Consider the following 17,731-nt stretch of genomic DNA (forward strand, 5'->3'; position numbering starts at 1 on the left):
ACCTCGATGGGGAGGCCACACCTATCCCATGACCCGTGCCCAAACGAAGCAGGCTGGCATCTCTCTGCCAGGACCTAGCAATCTTGACGCAGCCTCAACAGGGAAGAAAAGTCGCAGGCGGAAAAAAAAGAGATCGGAAGCTAAATGTTGACATATCGAGCTCCACTCGTGATACGCCAGGGTGACCGTTGTGTATTTATGTCACCGACTTGTCAGTTGCAGATGCGGTTGGTACACCGCCCCTGAATAATAGCTACATGATAGCTATCCTTATCTACTCTAGTTCGTGGCTCAGTTAGTATGCCACCTTAGTTAGTTGAGTTTGGTTTGAGACCCATATCTAGGGTTCTTCTATTTCTTTGTACTTGAGTTCTTTTGGCTTACACAACTAAGAAGAGAAAAACTGTTTTCAGCCTCCACCCTTGTGTGTCTTCCCCCATTGTGCAAGCAAGAAAGGTTCAAGCGAGACTCCTTCCTTCTCTCCCACAATCTTGACATGGTATCAGAGCCTTGTTCGTGGTAAGGAGCTCAAGAAAGCAAGCCAAGCTCGCGGTGTTCTGGTAAGAGGAGCAGTGTTGCTTTCATTTTCTGTTTCGGGAGCAGATCTCTGCAGGTAGCACAGTCGGAAAGTGCAGGAGTGCATTGTCTCAGGTTGAGACGCCCTTCGCGGTGAAGCAAGAGGGCAGTATATGCTGCGGGACGGAGCTTTAGCTCTTGGCGACCCTGTTTTTTTTATTTGAGGCCATTTCGGGCCCTGTTTTGGAGGCGGAAGTTTTCTGCACGCACTCAGGAAAAGGCCCTGTTTTATGCTGTGCAGCCACTGTTCTACAGGTCGGTGAATAGTTACTGTAAAAATTGCATTGTATGCTTGTGCGCAGAGACATTGGGAGTTACAGAATCATCCCTGTTGCCTGTTGATGCAAAATCGTCACTAGGAAGTGACTGTGTGGTCAAATACCACTTTCGCCAGTTTTGCAGATTTTCCCTTGTGAGGGTGAAGCTGTGGTTTTTGCAGTGACAGAATTTTTTACAGTCTTCTGTAATGGCATCTGATTCTCTTTCACAGATTGTCACTGAAAAGCTTGACAAGAACAACTTCCAAGCATGGAAGTTTAGAATGACGAATTTCCTTATGGGAAAAGGATATTGGGAATTTGTTGCAGGAAATGAAGAAGAACCAGTTCTTCCTGATGTTCCCAATCAACAGCAAATGCAGGCATTCAAATCATGGCATGAGAGAGCCAGGAAAGTTATGTACTGGCTGTCTATCAGTATTTCAGACTCTATGATTGTGCATATTCAAGATGCAAGTACGCCAAAGGAGGCATGGGATACTCTGTCAAAGATGTATAGCACAAATACACAAGCCAGGAAAATGCAGCTCAAGCAAGAGTTGCACAATGTGCAAAGAGAAAATATGAGCATCAATGACTACCACATGAAGGTGAAGAAGATTGCAGATGCACTTGCTTCCATTGGGTCGCCAGTGGAAGATGATGATTTAGTTTCCGTGACTTTGAATGGTCTAGGAAAGGATTATGCACAGTTTCGAACATCCATTTCCGTTCGTGAAAGATTTCCTGACTTTGAGGAGTTGATTGCTCTTCTAATTTCTGAGGAGCAGAGAAATGGTGGTGCATCTTCTTCAGGAGGAACTTCAAAAGAAGTTGTCTTCTACTCAAACGCTGGAAGAGGTAGAGGCAGAGGTAGAGGAGGCCGATTTGGAGGCCGTGGTAGAAATCAGAATATGCAGCAAACTCAAGAAAACCAGTCCTATGGAGGAGGACGTGGTAACTCTAGAGGCAGGGGGAGCCAAAGAGGTCGTGGTGGATGGCAAAGAGGTCAAAATGCAAACAGTAATGTTGAATGCTACTACTGTGGTAAAATGGGTCATATGGCTAAAGACTGCTATGAAAAGCAGAATGACATCATAAATGGAAAACTGCAACAAGGGAATTATGCATCTTCTAGTAGACAGGGTGATGACAGAAATGAGCATTTGTTCATGGTCCAGCACATGAACAATTCTGTGACAAGTGGAGAAGAAAGCAACGATGTATGGTATGTTGACTCAGGTGCATCAAACCATATGACAGGTCATGCAGAATGGATGGAGGATGCAAGGAAAATGGAAAAACCAGGATTTGTGGAGACTGGTGATGATACTGCACATCCTATTGTGCAGATTGGAAAAATTCCCTTGTCTATGCAGGATGGGAAAAAGAAATACCTGTCCGATGTATTTCATGTCCCGAATATCACCAAGAATCTGGTTTCTGTTGGTCAAATGGTTGAGCAGGGCTTGCAGGTCAGATTTAATCCTCATGGATGCTTTGTTGAGGATATGAAAAATAAAGGTCGCTTGATAGCAAAAGGAAAGAAGAAGGGCAGAATGTTTACGTTGGATGCAGACATGCCTGAATTGAGTGCAGCAATGTTTGCACATGGGACCGGTGTAGTTGCAGATATTGATATCTGGCATAAACGCATTGGTCATGTTAATGTACAGCGACTTAAATCAATGCAGGCCCAAAATATTGTTGCAGGTTTGCCAAAATTCAAGGTTGCAGAAATGCATAAGGTATGTGAAGCCTGTCAGTTTGGAAAACAGGCAAGGAAACCATTTCCTAGACATGTTCAAGAGAGTGAGAAGCCATTGGAATTAATCCACTCTGATGTGTGGACTACTAAAGCTGCATCTCTTGGAGGCTGTCATTATTTTGTCACTTTTATTGATGACTATAGCAGAAAAGTTTGGGTGTATTTTATGAAAAAGAAAAGTGAAGTTTTTGGGCATTTCAAAACCCTTAAAGCTATGGCTGAAAAAGAAACAGGTCTACAAATAAAATGCCTGAGGTCAGATGGAGGGGGAGAGTACCTCTCAAATGAGTTTGCAAAGTTCTTGCAGGAGCATGGCATAAAGCAGCAATATTCATGTAGTTATACCCCACAACAAAATGGAATTGCAGAAAGGAAAAACAGGCATATTGGAGAGGTATCTCGTGCCATGCTTAATGAAAAAGACTTGCCAGATTTTTATTGGGCTGAAGCAGTTGCTACAGCAGTCTACATAATGAACAGGACTCCCACTGCAGCAATACATGGAATGACTCCAGAGGAGAGGTATACTGGTAGGAAACCAGATATTTCTCATTTGAAAATTTTTGGTTGCATTGCCTATGTACATGTGCCAGATGAGCTGAGATCCAAGTTGGATCCAAAAGCTGAGAAGTGCATCTTTATTGGTTACTCTCTGCAGCAAAAAGGGTATAGATGCTATAACCCTTCTACTCGTAAGTTTACAGTGAGCAGAGATGTTGTTTTTGATGAGATGAGTAGCTGGTATAAACCAGTAAATGTGATTGATGATGTAGATGCACAAAATGGTAATGCTGCACAGAATTCACAGCAGCAGTCACAAAATATTAGTGGACCTGGAGCGTCCTCTAGCAGTGGTTCACATTCTTCGCCATGGACAGGCAGATTGAGATCAGGAGAATCTTCTCAAAGTAATGCAGATAGTGGTATGCAGGTATCACGAAAAGGAAAAGAGAAGGTTGATCAGCCCATGTTTGATGTGAATGCAGGTCACTCTTATGTGGATGGTGAATCCAGTGGCTCAGAACAGAGCATTGATGATGAGTTGGGTATTCCTTCTATTGTTACACCTGGAGTAAGGAAGACCAGGGATGTTTTGAGAGCACCTGGGAGTGAACCCACTTTGCGCAGGTCTACCAGAGTTAGGTATCCTGTGGATAGGCTGAAATATGATGGATTTACAGCCATTCACTATGCATATATGGTCAAGGTGATACAGGAACCAGAACCCACTTCTTTTGAGCAAGCCATGGGAAAAGAAAAATGGGAGAAAGCCATGGATGAAGAAATGGATGCCTTGGAAGCAAACGCTACATGGGAATTGGTACCTTTGCCTAAAGGTAAGAATGCAATTGGCTGTAAGTGGGTTTATAAGGTGAAGCACAATGCAGATGGTTCTGTGAACAGATACAAGGCAAGATTAGTAGTCAAGGGGTATGCACAAACATATGGCATTGACTATGAAGAAACATTCAGTCCAGTTGCAAGGATGGCAACTGTAAGAGCAGTCATTGCTATGGCTGCATCAAAGGGATGGTCTTTACATCAGATGGATGTAAAGAATGCCTTCTTGCATGGTGATTTGCAAGAAGAGGTCTATATGGAGCAGCCACCAGGTTATGTGCATGCTGTTCATCCTGAGTTTGTTTGCAGGTTGAAGAAAGCCTTGTATGGCTTGAAGCAAGCACCTAGAGCATGGTCTGACAAGATAGGACAGTATCTTGTCACTATTGGCTTTCAGATTTCCAAGGCAGATTTCTCACTTTATGTGAGAAAAACAGAGAAAGGTATCATGCTACTTGTCATTTATGTTGATGATTTGATTATGACAGGTGACAGTGATGAAGATATCCTTCATGTGAAAATGCTATTGAAGCAGAAGTTTGAGATGAAGGATTTGGGAGAGCTGCGTTATTTCTTGGGCATTGAGGTGATTAGATCACCAAGTGGGATACAGCTCTTACAGAGGCAGTATGGATTGGACATGCTGTCCAAATATGGGATGACAGGCTGTAAGCCTATTTCAGTTCCTTTGGAGCAGAATGTGAAGCTGAGCGCAGATGCAGGTGAGCTTCTGGAAGACTCTACTATGTACAGACGCATAGTAGGAAGCTTGATTTATATGACTATTACCAGGCCAGATTTGAGCTATGCTGTTGGATTGGTAAGTCAGTTTATGCAGACTCCAAGGAAACCACATTTGGATGCGGCTAGACGCATACTCAGGTATGTGAAGTCCACATTGCAGTATGGACTATTTTATGAGACTGGGGTTCAGATACAGTTGCATGGATACACTGATGCTGATTGGGCTGGTAGTATTTCTGATAGACGATCTACCAGTGGATATGTGTTCTCTTTTGGGAGTGCTGCAGTCACTTGGAGCAGCAAGAAACAGCCTACAGTTGCCTTGTCGAGCACAGAGGCTGAGTACAGGGGTGCAACAATGGCTGCATGTGAGGTAGCTTGGTTGCATAAGCTACTTTATGATATGCATCAGTCTACAGATGGGCCAGTTGTCATTTATTGTGACAACATGAGTAGTATACACTTGGCAAATAACCCAGTCTATCATGCTAGAACAAAGCACATTGAGGTGCATTATCACTATGTGCGAGAGAGGGTTTTACTAGGTCTTATTGATCTAGTTTATGTCAGCACAGAGGATCAGGTAGCTGACATATTCATGAAGGCATTGGGCGCAGAGAAGCTGCGCAAGTTCAGAGACCTGCTTGGTGTGCAGGAATTGGGATTGAACTCGAGGGGGAGTGTTGACATATCGAGCTCCACTCGTGATACGCCAGGGTGACCGTTGTGTATTTATGTCACCGACTTGTCAGTTGCAGATGCGGTTGGTACACCGCCCCTGAATAATAGCTACATGATAGCTATCCTTATCTACTCTAGTTCGTGGCTCAGTTAGTATGCCACCTTAGTTAGTTGAGTTTGGTTTGAGACCCATATCTAGGGTTCTTCTATTTCTTTGTACTTGAGTTCTTTTGGCTTACACAACTAAGAAGAGAAAAACTGTTTTCAGCCTCCACCCTTGTGTGTCTTCCCCCATTGTGCAAGCAAGAAAGCTTCAAGCGAGACTCCTTCCTTCTCTCCCACAATCTTGACACTAAAGTCCCACTAAAAACTGAGAGTGCTACGACTCTGCTTGCTGGAAAGAAGGTTTCAGATGCAGAGGCAGAGACTTCAGCCCCTAAGATGGCTGAAAAGGGAAGCACTAAGGTAGGGGAATACCCGCATCCAAAGCGACAGTTAGAGGCCATAGAAAAGGTGAAGGAATGGGTGAAGGAGGCTCAAGAGCATCTCAAGGACGCTGAGCCCATCATGGAGGACGAGATCAATGATCTCTCCAGTGTAAGTACGCCAATATCACTGTCTCAACCTAAGTCGGCAGAAGCAACCGCACCACAAGCAGTGCCGTTAAGACCAAGCCTTGATGCTACAAAGCCGCAGATCAGTCACAGCCATTGGCCAGGACAATCCAGGTTAAGGGAGAGACGAGTATCCAATGATCTCCTGACCACGCTGGTGACTACCCCTATAACACTTAGCCTGGGAGATCTGCTTAGGCAACATCCTACCCTATGGCAATATCTTAAGCAGTGGGTCGAAGGGTCAGGAGAGCAGGTCACAGCAGACCCTCAAGACCATGACGTAGAAACGCAAATACCGAGTTTGATGCTGCACTCTGTGCCTAAATCCTTGCACGTCAATGCCTTCTGGGAAGGTTCTGATATGTACGTAGTCTTACCGGTCCTAGCCCTAGGCGACACAACAAGAAAGGGAATTGTAGACACGGGAGCTGGGGTTAGTGTGCTTAGCTATGCAGTGCTTCAGACTTGGGGAAACTTTCCTGTCAAAACTGCTAGGTTTAATGTCACACTAGCAAACGGTATGAGAGTAAAGCCATTCGAGGTACTTAAGAATTGGCCAGTAAAGATTGCAGGCGTCCAGTTCTCTGTTGACTTTATAGTCATGAAGGGAGTGGACTACGATATCCTATTAGGCCGACCTTGGATGCGCAATGCTAGAGTCATCGAAGATTGGGGTAACGGCTTGATCTTCCTTGGCAACAGAATGGATGCTGTAAGGATAGAGATGGATACTTGGAAAACCTCACCGGTCGACCTAGACACCATCTCTTCTATGCTCAAGGATAACACTCAGGTCAAGGAGTCCTACGGGCCCTTGACCAAGTATATCCCATGCCCAGAGGATGAGCGGGATTGGATGCACATTCTTACTGCAATTGACCTGCCATTCTCAGACCATGAGGCATATAAGCAAACCATGAAAACGATCAGCAAGCCTAGCAACACACTCTCCGTACCAATCTGCATGATGGCAGGAACCCTTTAGGGAAAGACTAAGCCTGTCAACTTCCAAGTCCCAACTAACAAAAGGGAACTCCAGGAGATGTTGGAATACTTGACAGACAAGCTAGCTGGCAATTCAGCTGCAAACTTCAAACCACTACAAGATCTCTTAGGTGAATCCAAGTGGCAATGGACCAGAGTGCATGACTTAAACCTCATGTATAACTGGGTCCTACTCCTTGACCAATGACAAGAGGTGTACCAAGCCCTAGGAGAGGACGAGCAGTCTAATGAAGGGGATTCTAATAACGAATACAAAGACTGCCAATCCTTCAGTGATGGAACTGAGGGTGAAGTAGATACCGTAGAATATGACACGGAAGGACAAGAAATAGAGCAAATACGAGCAGACTCCAAGCCGCAGAAAAGAAATATCTTTAGGATAGAGCGAGGGGTCATGCGCATGGAATGTGACCGCGCCTAGTTGGAACACATAGGAGCCATAGACCTTGAACAAGCAGGCTTAGCGCAGCCAAGGACGACACCAGTCCTTAGGACGGAATCACCATCTGAACTACATCCACCAGGGGAGACTACCTCTTCTAGAGAAGACGGGGAGTTCGACTCTGAGTCGGAGGTTAGTTCGGACGGTGATCTAGAAATCCCTAGGCCGCCCACGACTAGGCGCACAAAGGGGGACCTACCCGTCCACCTGAGGCACAGACGGTTAAGGCAGGAAAAGGTAAAACAACCCAGGGATACGCAAACAGAAGAACAGTGAAAACTGCAAGACCTCCCTCAGCACTTCACAAATTTCAAAAAAGGGGATAGGGTAGTAGTTCTGTTAGGTGCCAAACGTCAAGGACAAAGCAACGAACCAATCGAGGGACCAGCCAAGGTCAAGGAGGTGAATCTGGCCCAAGAAGGGGAAACACCCCGACCAGTCTTCATTGCCGATGACTTGACTGAGGAAGAAGAAACTAGTCTTATCGCTCTCTCACGAGAGTACATAGATGTATTTGCCTGGTCCTTGGAAGAGATTAAGGGGGTAGATCTGAGTGTTATGATGCACACCATACCCATGATGCCAGACACAACGTCGGTCAAGCAGCGACCGTACCCTATGAATCTAAAACACACTCATGCTGTCAAAGAGAAAATTGACAAGCTGATGACAGCGGGATTCATTTACGAAATTGAGCACACAAACTGGGTATCACCCATAGTCATCGTGATAAAAAAGAATGGAAAAATCCGAGTGTGTGTCAATTACAAGAAGGTGAACGTTGCTATGAAGAGGGATAACTATCCATTTCCGTACACCAAGCACATGCTTGAGAGGGTGGCAGGCAAGGAAGCCTATAGTTTTCTAGACGGCTTCTTAGGGTACAACTAGGTGCAAGTGCATCCTGCGGACAGGCACAAGACAGCAGGCACAAGACCGCCTTCGCCACTGAGTGGGGCATCTTTGCTTACATGGTCATGCCCTTCCGGTTGACTAACACCCCTGCCACTTTCCAATTCCTCATGTGCACCATCTTTAAGGACATGCTTTGTAAGGAGTTAGAAGTCTTTGTCGACGACCTGTGTGTCCATTCGACCTGGATCGAACACTTAGATAAACTCCGCGCAGTCTTTGGAGGCATGGACGCAACGCCTGGTCGAGCTTGAACGCCTATCAGAGACCCGTCTTCTAGCCACCCATGCACTTATATGTGAGAAGGCCCATCGCAAGAGTTGGTTTGACAAGCATGTCAAGCAATGCGACTTTGAACAAGGCAACTTAGTGCTCCTCTACTCCGTTAAGGGACATAAATAGAAAATGAAAATTTCGAGGCCTTGGACCCTTCAAAGTTCGTGCGATCAGCCACACAGGCAATGTCGAACTCGAAACCTTAGACGGTGAGGGAATAGGCTTCTTCAACGGCAGTCATGTCAAGAAGTACTACCCTCCCACCCATCCTTTGCACGCGCCCCCGATGTTAAAACCCCCTGTCAAAGTACGAGTGGCCACACTCACGAAGATTGATGACAAGGATGAGGAAGCCGTAGAGCCCGCATACCTCCATATAACGGTCACTACAAAACAAACCTGCGCTTTCAACGCTCTGATCGATGAGGGAGAAGACTTCAATTTCCTAACTCACAATCATTGGACCAAACTTGGCAGACCACCACTTCAACCCACGAATGCTAAATTAAGTCTCTATGGGGCCCATTCCTACACACTCCTTGGCAAGTGCAAAGTAGCCGTTTCTATCGAGTCTGAGATTATCGCAATGATTTTTTACGTGTTGCCAAATGCTAAAGACGCAGGCACGGATTCGCTGCTAGGGCGCACTTTCAAAAAGCAGACTCACTACAATGTTGATTATGAGTCGCAGCGCATCCACCTCACAATAGGCAACGTTCGCATTGTCACAGCTTTCAGTAAGGGCTGTGCGACTTCATCACCGTCCGCAAAGCCACCAATAGAATTCTCCATGACCAAATCTACGGAGGGGGTAGTGCGCGGCTGCCACCTCCCAAAATTCAGGAATCACAGGCCACAGTAGCAAAGCATCAGGCTCAACAGCCTAGATTTCAATGGAAGCCCAAGCAGCCGCAACCGCCACCTAGGAGTCGACACTCCTATCCTCATAAGACCAAAAACTCTAACCCTAGGAGGCCAAGACGCAGTCACACAGAAAGCGCCGCATGATCAAGCAAAGATGGATCCCTAAAGCCCTCTTACGTGCGCAAGGCTACTACGAGGGAAATACCTGGCTATGGATCACTAAGGCCCACACGGCCAAAGGCACCATTCATACACCACCCTCAAGCTTGATCAAATCGCTTTTCCTAGACCCTCAAAACCACAAGCCGTAGTGCTCTCCTAAACCACAACCATCCGCCTCATACAAGACTAAGCCCACAGTCCCACAAGCCTACTGGCCCGAACCATAGGCTCTGTCACAAGAGTCATCACCCGCCGAAGTCAATCCGCCTCCCCAACTCCAACATGAATGCAGCAGCCCGACCATCGTGGCTGCTCCTAATCCACTCAACATCCAAGTGGCCCAACCACAAAATCACGAACCCTCCCAACCGCCCATCTTCGTTGTCAAAAGATCTTGTTCTGTCAAAACTCAACCACTTGTCGGCCTTACGCCCTCCTATGAACGAAAATCCTTTTTAGCGCTAGCCGCTGACCTCACTGAGGACACCGGGGATGATGTAGTGGATTGTATTAAAAGACTAGATGACACTTTCCTGTCACTCGCGCTAAGCTACGACCGCTTGGACTTAGGTCTATTAGAAGAACCTTTGCAACTAAAGTGCAAAATATGCCTTGATCTTGGGAAACCTTTGAATTCGCGTTCACAAAAGCTTCTTGCTCCGCTGCTGAGTTGCTTAACAATGAAATCTCCAAGGAGCAAGCCATCAAACAGCGCCTTATCACGTCATACGATCCACAAACCACTTCTGCTATCACTAACCAAGAAATCGTGGAGTTATCACAACTCGCTGATACTGGATCACCCTTCTTGAGGCAGTCATACGCTCTTAGGTTGCAATGGGAAGTTGAAGGATGTTACATAATGACCAACACTGAGCAACGCCGCGCCATCAAAAAAGCAGAGTATGATTCCACTTACGTTGCGCCCACCTTGTATAGAGTGTTAACCACTCTTCGTGGCTGACCCATGGAAGAACACATTAAAGGACACCCCTACCTCTATCGCTTGTTGACTGAGGAAGAGTTACACATTGCTAGCCATGTCAACTCTGGTGACTTCCTCACAGATGTTCTCACATACATCACGCATGTGGGAATTCAACCCTTTGATTTGGACTGCAAAGCTCAATTGGAATACAATCCAAATTTCTATACTTGGCTCCTTCACAAGTAACTCCTACACCACCATGCCGAAAGCCCTTGACCTTTTGACCCTCAATCCTAGGAAGGATTCTTCTCAAGTAGGAAGGGGAGGGGGTAAGCTGGAATGAATCTGATGAGAAAGGGGTAAGGTGAAATGAATCATATGAGAAATGAATCAAAGGGGATAAATCAAAGTAAAATCAGTGAAAAACATAAACATGTATTATGAAAAAACGGATGGGGTAGGAAAATGGGCATGAAAACTTTGAAGTAAAGGGCAAAAAGTCCAAGTCTAAAAAGGAAAATCTACATTGCTTCTTAATGAATTCATTCAAAAATCATAGAGTTTTTCTTTTCCAGCAATCAGTGAATTAATATATGGAAAGCACTAATGAAAGTTACGATTTATGGCAGGAGCATAAAATGTCACAGCAAGACTGCACCCATCACAGACAAGGAAAGGGAGCAATACCGCATCCATCTAGAGAACCGCGCCTTCAGCCAGCTTAAATTTTGAACCATCCACAACATAGAAGTTGTGGTGGCCAAGGAGGAAGCAGCCAGGAGGGTGGTTGAACAATGCAACCTCACGAAGTATCTTGAAAAGTTCTTGCAGGAGCCGGACCACCTGAAGTGCATGGAGTTTCTTAGAATATACAACCCAGATCGAGAATGTGGTACTGTGATGGTGGGCAGAGGAGAAGATGCAAAGCAGGTACAGGTCCACTTAGACCCAGCCTTGGTGGAGAAGGCTTTGGGGTTGGAGCCAAAGATGGAGAGAAAACAGAAAAGGGATGTTTATGCCATGCTTAAAATGAAGAAGGAAGATGTGCTCACAAATGACGGCATAAGCATCCAAGACATCCCCGACGTAGAAGCCAGGATGCAAGCCAAGCTGATACATGTGCTCTTCTCCAGCCAGTGCTACAATTAATTAATGCATCGAATTAGTGTACCTGTGCTAGAGAATGTAGCAGCCCATACCCTAGATGAAGTGGACTGGAACGAGTATGTGCGAAAAAAGACCGACCAAGCAGCCAAAGCATTGGCCCTAGGAAGTGTGCCGGCAGGAGGAGAATCTCCAGCCTCTAAAGCTACAGAAAGAAAGAAAGCCTCATCCAAAGCCTCCTTCATTGGGTATGGAGGTTTCTTGACTGCGCTCATCCAGGAGGCAGTGAAGAAAGCACAGGATGCAGAAGAAGGAGAAGGAGAAACGCCAGAGAGGTCGCCTCCTCACCAGGACAAGGATAGGTCCACCGATAAAACTGAGACAGAGGAAGAAGGGGAAGGACAGACAAGTAAATAGACAACCAAGAAGCCCAAGAAGAAGACAACGCAGATAAAGAAGAAGGATGACGAAGGCAGAAAGAAGGAGAGAGAAGACTTGGAAAGGGCAAAGAAAGAGTCCCTAAAAGAGGCCAAGGAGAGAGAGAGGAAGAAGAGACAGGAGGAAGAGAAGGAAAAAGAAGGATTACAGAAAGCAAAGAAGGCATTGAAACAGGAAGCAGAGGAGAAGAAAAGAAAGGAAAAATAAGAAAAAGAGAAAAAGAAGGAAGAGCAGAGAAAAGCGGAGGAGGAAAGGAGAAGAAAGGCGAATGAGGAAGAGGAAGAACTAAGAAGGAAGGAGGAAGAGGACCTAGCAAAAGCCACACGCCGGTCCATCGAGCAACAAAGCCGAGCTGATGAATTGGGGAACTAGAGCCCACAGAGAGAAGAAAGGCCAAGGTCTAGCACACAGGTGCCGAAGATCGTGCCACTTGCAGTGAGACCGAGGACAAGAGCAAGGCCCCAATTCATCCAATTCCTACCCTCCTGGTGCCTTCCACTGAACCCACCGCCATCACCCCTAACATCCCGACCAGTGCCGACGTGTCAAATTTTGTGGCATGGATGCAATACTTCATCAACAAAGAGATGGCCCAGGGATAGAGCGCAGCAACCACAGCCACAGGACAAAAGAGGCCAGCTATTGATGCAGAATCCAGGCAAGATCCTAAAAGGCAGAAGGTAGAAGCCTCAACCTCACCCATCCACACAACGATGATGCCATCGGCTAACTACGACAAGTACGTTGCCGAGCTACTCTCCCAATTGGAGAAATCTAAGGAGGAACGCAAGATAGCCGTGGCTGAGTTGGCAACTGAGAAGGAATCAGTAGCCGCCTTCCAACTGGATAAAACGAGGATGATAGCCATGAAACAAAGGGAGATCGCAGATCTCAAACAAGAAATGAAGGCTAAGGATGACAGGGAGGAGCACTGGAGACAACAGCTTGAAAACAAAACAAAGGATCTAGTGAAGATGCAAAGAGAGCACAAGCTCCTGATAGTGCAATACCAAGAGCTCGTTACAAAATCTGCTCAGGTTGATACACTTGTGGTTGAGTTGAATGCCAGAGATGAGGAGAGAAAACAAGACATAGAGGAGCAGCAAGAGGAAATTGAGCGCCTGACAGATCAACTAAACTCTGAAAAAGAAGAGCAAGAGAGGCTGGTCAGGGAGTTGGAGGACCAAGAGCAGAAACTCATGATACTAACCCTAAAGCAAGGAGAGAGCATGGAAGAAATGAACAAAAGAGCAAAGGAGTGGGCTGTGCACAATGAAAAGAGGGTGAAGACACTGGCACGACACCTTGCTCTGGTAGAGAAGGAGAAAATCATTGTAGAGAGCAAGACAGAAGCCGCCCAAGTGGCTTTCGGAGCCCAGCAAAAAGCCATCCTCGACACCATCATGGACACCACCCGCTCAGCGCAAGGAGAGTCATTGGAGGTGATGCAAAGAAAGCTCAGTATCGCATGCAGAGCCTTACATGCAGGATTGTAGATGCCATCCCTACCTATGGAGGTTAGGCTGAGCTTGGATGAGCAACGGAAATACCTATTGCTGGCCGGCCTAACCCCCCAGGAAATCGACGCCGTCATATTCGAAGAGGAAGCACCACAGGGAGAACAACAAGGGGAGGAAGCAGAACTTGAGATCGACATGAACCGATTCAGGGAGGATATAGTCCCACAACCCCCCTCGCCGCAGTCTCAAGAGCCACCACAAGAGGACCCATCTGCGGAAAGACAAGCCGCATCTAGGGAAAGACGCAGAAAGCTAGTAGAGGAGGCCAAGAAACAGCTAAGAGCCAAACCAGCCGTGCTGCCGGCTGCACCCCTCCCACCTTGCCCTCATGAAATCCCTGCGGAATTCCACGCAGAACTGTGCTATGGGAGATACAAGAACAAGGAAAGGATCCATTCACCTTTAGTTTTCTCCTACCCAATACTCTACGAAGGGTCTTGCCGCTCAAGGTGATGGATGAGGTGATCGCGATTGGTGGCCGGTTGGGGCAAAGATGGCTAGAAGAGCGAGAAAAAACCCCAACCTCCTGGGCCACATAAGCGGCTGATTACTGGCAGAACAAAGTTTTTGAAGTCCCACACATTGTACAAGGCTACAAAAGCCAACCCCTGTGGAGGAGGCGAGTATGCAACATTAATATGCTCGCATGGATGGCGTTTTGTAATACCCTGCCATTCGAGAAGAACAACCCCACCTATATGGCATACCCTAGAAGGGTAGGTGTGGATTTTGATGCCACCCTCCACGGGTGGTACGACTTCCCTATTATTTATAACTCTAATGTAGTATCCTTCGAGCATGCCCTTCTCTTTACCTCCAAAAGCCTAGATTGTTCTATGACACGCTTCCTTGCAGATTTCTCCTCATGCCCTGACCCCGCCTTTGTAACAACCTGTAATTATCTTAGGTTACTTAAGCTACTCCTTAAGCAGGACCCGACTCCACAAGAGCGCGGCCTACCTCCCCTCTTCTTTGACCCTAACACTATTGATAGCTACGCCATGGCTCGTCTTATGATGAGGGCTAGTCTCCTCCCCTATTTTTGCCTAGCCCTCCTAGAAGATATGAATGACAGCCAATTCACTAGGTGCAATCACCCTTTCCTCTCCACCACTTCTCTCCACGTCTACATGAATCTGAAAGGATACATGCAGAGCTACCCGTTTTTTATCAAATCCATCCGACCCCCTTCCCCTCCTCATTCAGATGAAGACAATTAGGCTTGGTTGTCATTCCACAACTACAACTTTTTTTTTTTAAAGAGAGAATAACATGAAAGGAAAAGCACACAAGCACTCACTTGCAGAAGCACTTAAACACCATATAGAGCACTATCACTGCACCTAGGGGTTCTCAAGTTAGGCATGCCCGGTGGCTTCGGTCGGCCGGCTCTGCTCCTAACCCCCTAGCCCTTTTTGCTTCCTCGCTTCATGCTTAGGGCACATCAAGGGCAGGACATACCTAGGGAGCTAACACTCGCCTATGGTTAGACCTGTCACCCTAAGCCACTTGCACCGCATCTCCCTTAACACAAATGGGGTCCTCAAGTGTGGGACATCACCCAGGCTTGCCTGCTTTTAGACCCACCTCCCCATTCCACTAGCACAAGCACACTACACTACAACAGTAAGGTAGACACTCCTCTTAGGAAGAGCACCACCCCTTCTCCTTTCAAGCATCACACAAGTGGCAAACCACCAACTTCGGAGGCCCCTGTCAACCACTCGCTATCCATCCGGCTTCCCCGACAAACATCAGTTTCCACACGCACCTGAATCTACATGTGGCCCTTCCCTTTACACCATCATTGCCCAAGTGCTTACCACCCTGCAACAACACAGCAGTGCCATGGGACTAGCACCCGTCTCGAAGGGGGTAATGTTAATCCCAAGTCGAGATGGCGGAAAATGGCAGAAAATGAAGGAAAAAGCAAAAAAAGCATGGAAGAAGAGCAATGACACGCAGGTGACCTCTAGAAGCTAAGCCGAGACCAAAGGCGCAATTTTAAATGAAAGGCACCTCAACAAACTTGGAAAACTCTTGTAAAAGAGCTCCAGGCTCCCTCCTGTGCCAATTGTAAAATATTAGATGGGCATAGGCTAGAGGCATAAGGCTAGAAGAGGAAAATGGAAAAAAGACCTTGCCACAATGGCCGGGTCATGTAAAAAAGGGGATGGGTGCCCATGGGATTTTAGGGTGTAATATTCCCACCCGTGAATATTGACTTCCCGCACACTGCGTAAACCTTGTGCAAAGGTTATCCCACATATTGGATTTACCGGCAGTATAATGTGTAACCTGCACGTGAGAAATCAAGACCATTCGCATTGGCAAAGCAAGCCGAGGGTTCAAAACCGAAATTCCCGCGTAAACACCCTCTTGGGAGGGGCAAAATAGTTATTATTAAAGCAATTTTTTTTTATTTTTATCCCTTTTCCCCAGCCAATGCACGGCTGGAGAAGAGGGAGTGTGGGGGAATGGCTCATGGAAGAGTCGTGGACTGCATGGGAGGGGGGGAACCCATGCAAGGGGCCACGTGGTGGAGTCCCTCTCCCCCCCCCCCCTTGCCTATATATACTCCCTCTAAGGGGGGAAGCAGGGGGTAGAGGAAAAACGGATGCTGCTGCCACGCCGTTGTTGGGGAAGGGAGGGAGACGAGGCTGCTGCCATCGCCGTGCTGAGGAGGAGGAGAAAAGGCTGCATGAGAGGGAAGGAATCAGACGAAAGGCAGCCGTATTATACAGGAGTAGAGGAGAGAACTAAAGGAAATGCTGCCCATCATCGAACATTGGGAGGACGGGATCGAGTAGGCTGATCGTCTTGTTAGTAATCAAGGGTTTAATATCGTGAAGAGAAGGAGAGGAGGCGTAGTACTGACAGTGCTGGCGTTGCTGCTGCTACTCGGCGCAGCATGGGCCTGAGGCCGTGAGGTGCTGAGGTCCAAGGGGACAGCATTCGCGTGTGGGCGGAGCGTCAAGATCGCCGCCAGGCGGCCAATGCAGCCGCGCTGCCACCATGAAGATCCTCCTCATCAAAAAAATTGTCCCCCCGACGTTAATTTGCAAATTCCCTCCTTCTTCCACGTAATCTTCTGAGGTATAGAAGCTTCCTTGGAAGCTTCCATTACGGGGTTCCCTTAAGGCTTGTTTCCGCGTGGCCACCCCGGGTGTTTAAATACTTCCTTGTAAGCCCCCATTCCCACAAGTCCTTTTCATAAAAGCCCCATCCCCCCCAAGCAAAGCTCCAAATCCCATAAGCCCAAATCCTCACAAGCCCCGGCCTTTTAAAGATCCGAAAGTCGGTGAAGGAATCTCCGATGTACGAGGGAGAAGGCACATCTTGAGGCTGTTTAGAGAACGCGTAGAAGCGAGGGAATCCGCGGAGATCAAGTCCTCAATGATGGCTCCGAAGAAGTCACAAGGCATGCCTGCGGGAGGTTCTTCTCCTATCATTCACATGGACATCTCCTCGAGCCCACAAGTCCAGGTTTTTCGAGTTTATTCTCACGTAAAGAAATGTTTTAGGCACGCTTAATTCCATAAGGGAAAATGCATTTTACGCTTAATTTTAATGCATGTGGCAGCGATAAAAATAGATTTGATAAATTATCTCTTTAAACATTAGACAAGGGTGATGCATGTCATGAAATTGGAACGGTTGCATTCCCAGAGTTGTCCGCCTTAGAAGACTAGCTGCATGTTGTTATTTTGGTGCATTTTCAAAGTAATGAGTCTAAACATATACTACTTAGGGCAAAGAAATGAAATTGATAAGTGCATTTTTTTTAGACATGGTAGGAATAAGCGTGTGTCGCATTTTAGGCAACATCTTCCTTGTAATGAGTCATGGAAAAAGTTAACACTAGCTTTAGTTTTGTATGAACTTCATTGTAGCTAGGAGAAAGTTGCGTGTTGCATAGTCGTCATGCAAAAATTTCATTCATCAGGAGCCGCATTTAGGAAAGGTTGCATGGTTTATCAAAGCATGAGATTCTAAAGTGTAGACAACAAGGTTGTGGGCATGATTATTTGATGTAAGTCCTAGTAGGACCTAGGAAAGTTAGTATCCAGATTATCATGCATTTTTACTTTACCAA

The sequence above is a fragment of the Lygodium microphyllum genome, chromosome 25, assembly GCF_053477565.2.
Source record: "Lygodium microphyllum isolate KBCC chromosome 25, Lygodium_microphyllum_v1.1.10, whole genome shotgun sequence".
Lineage (NCBI taxonomy): Eukaryota > Viridiplantae > Streptophyta > Polypodiopsida > Schizaeales > Lygodiaceae > Lygodium > Lygodium microphyllum.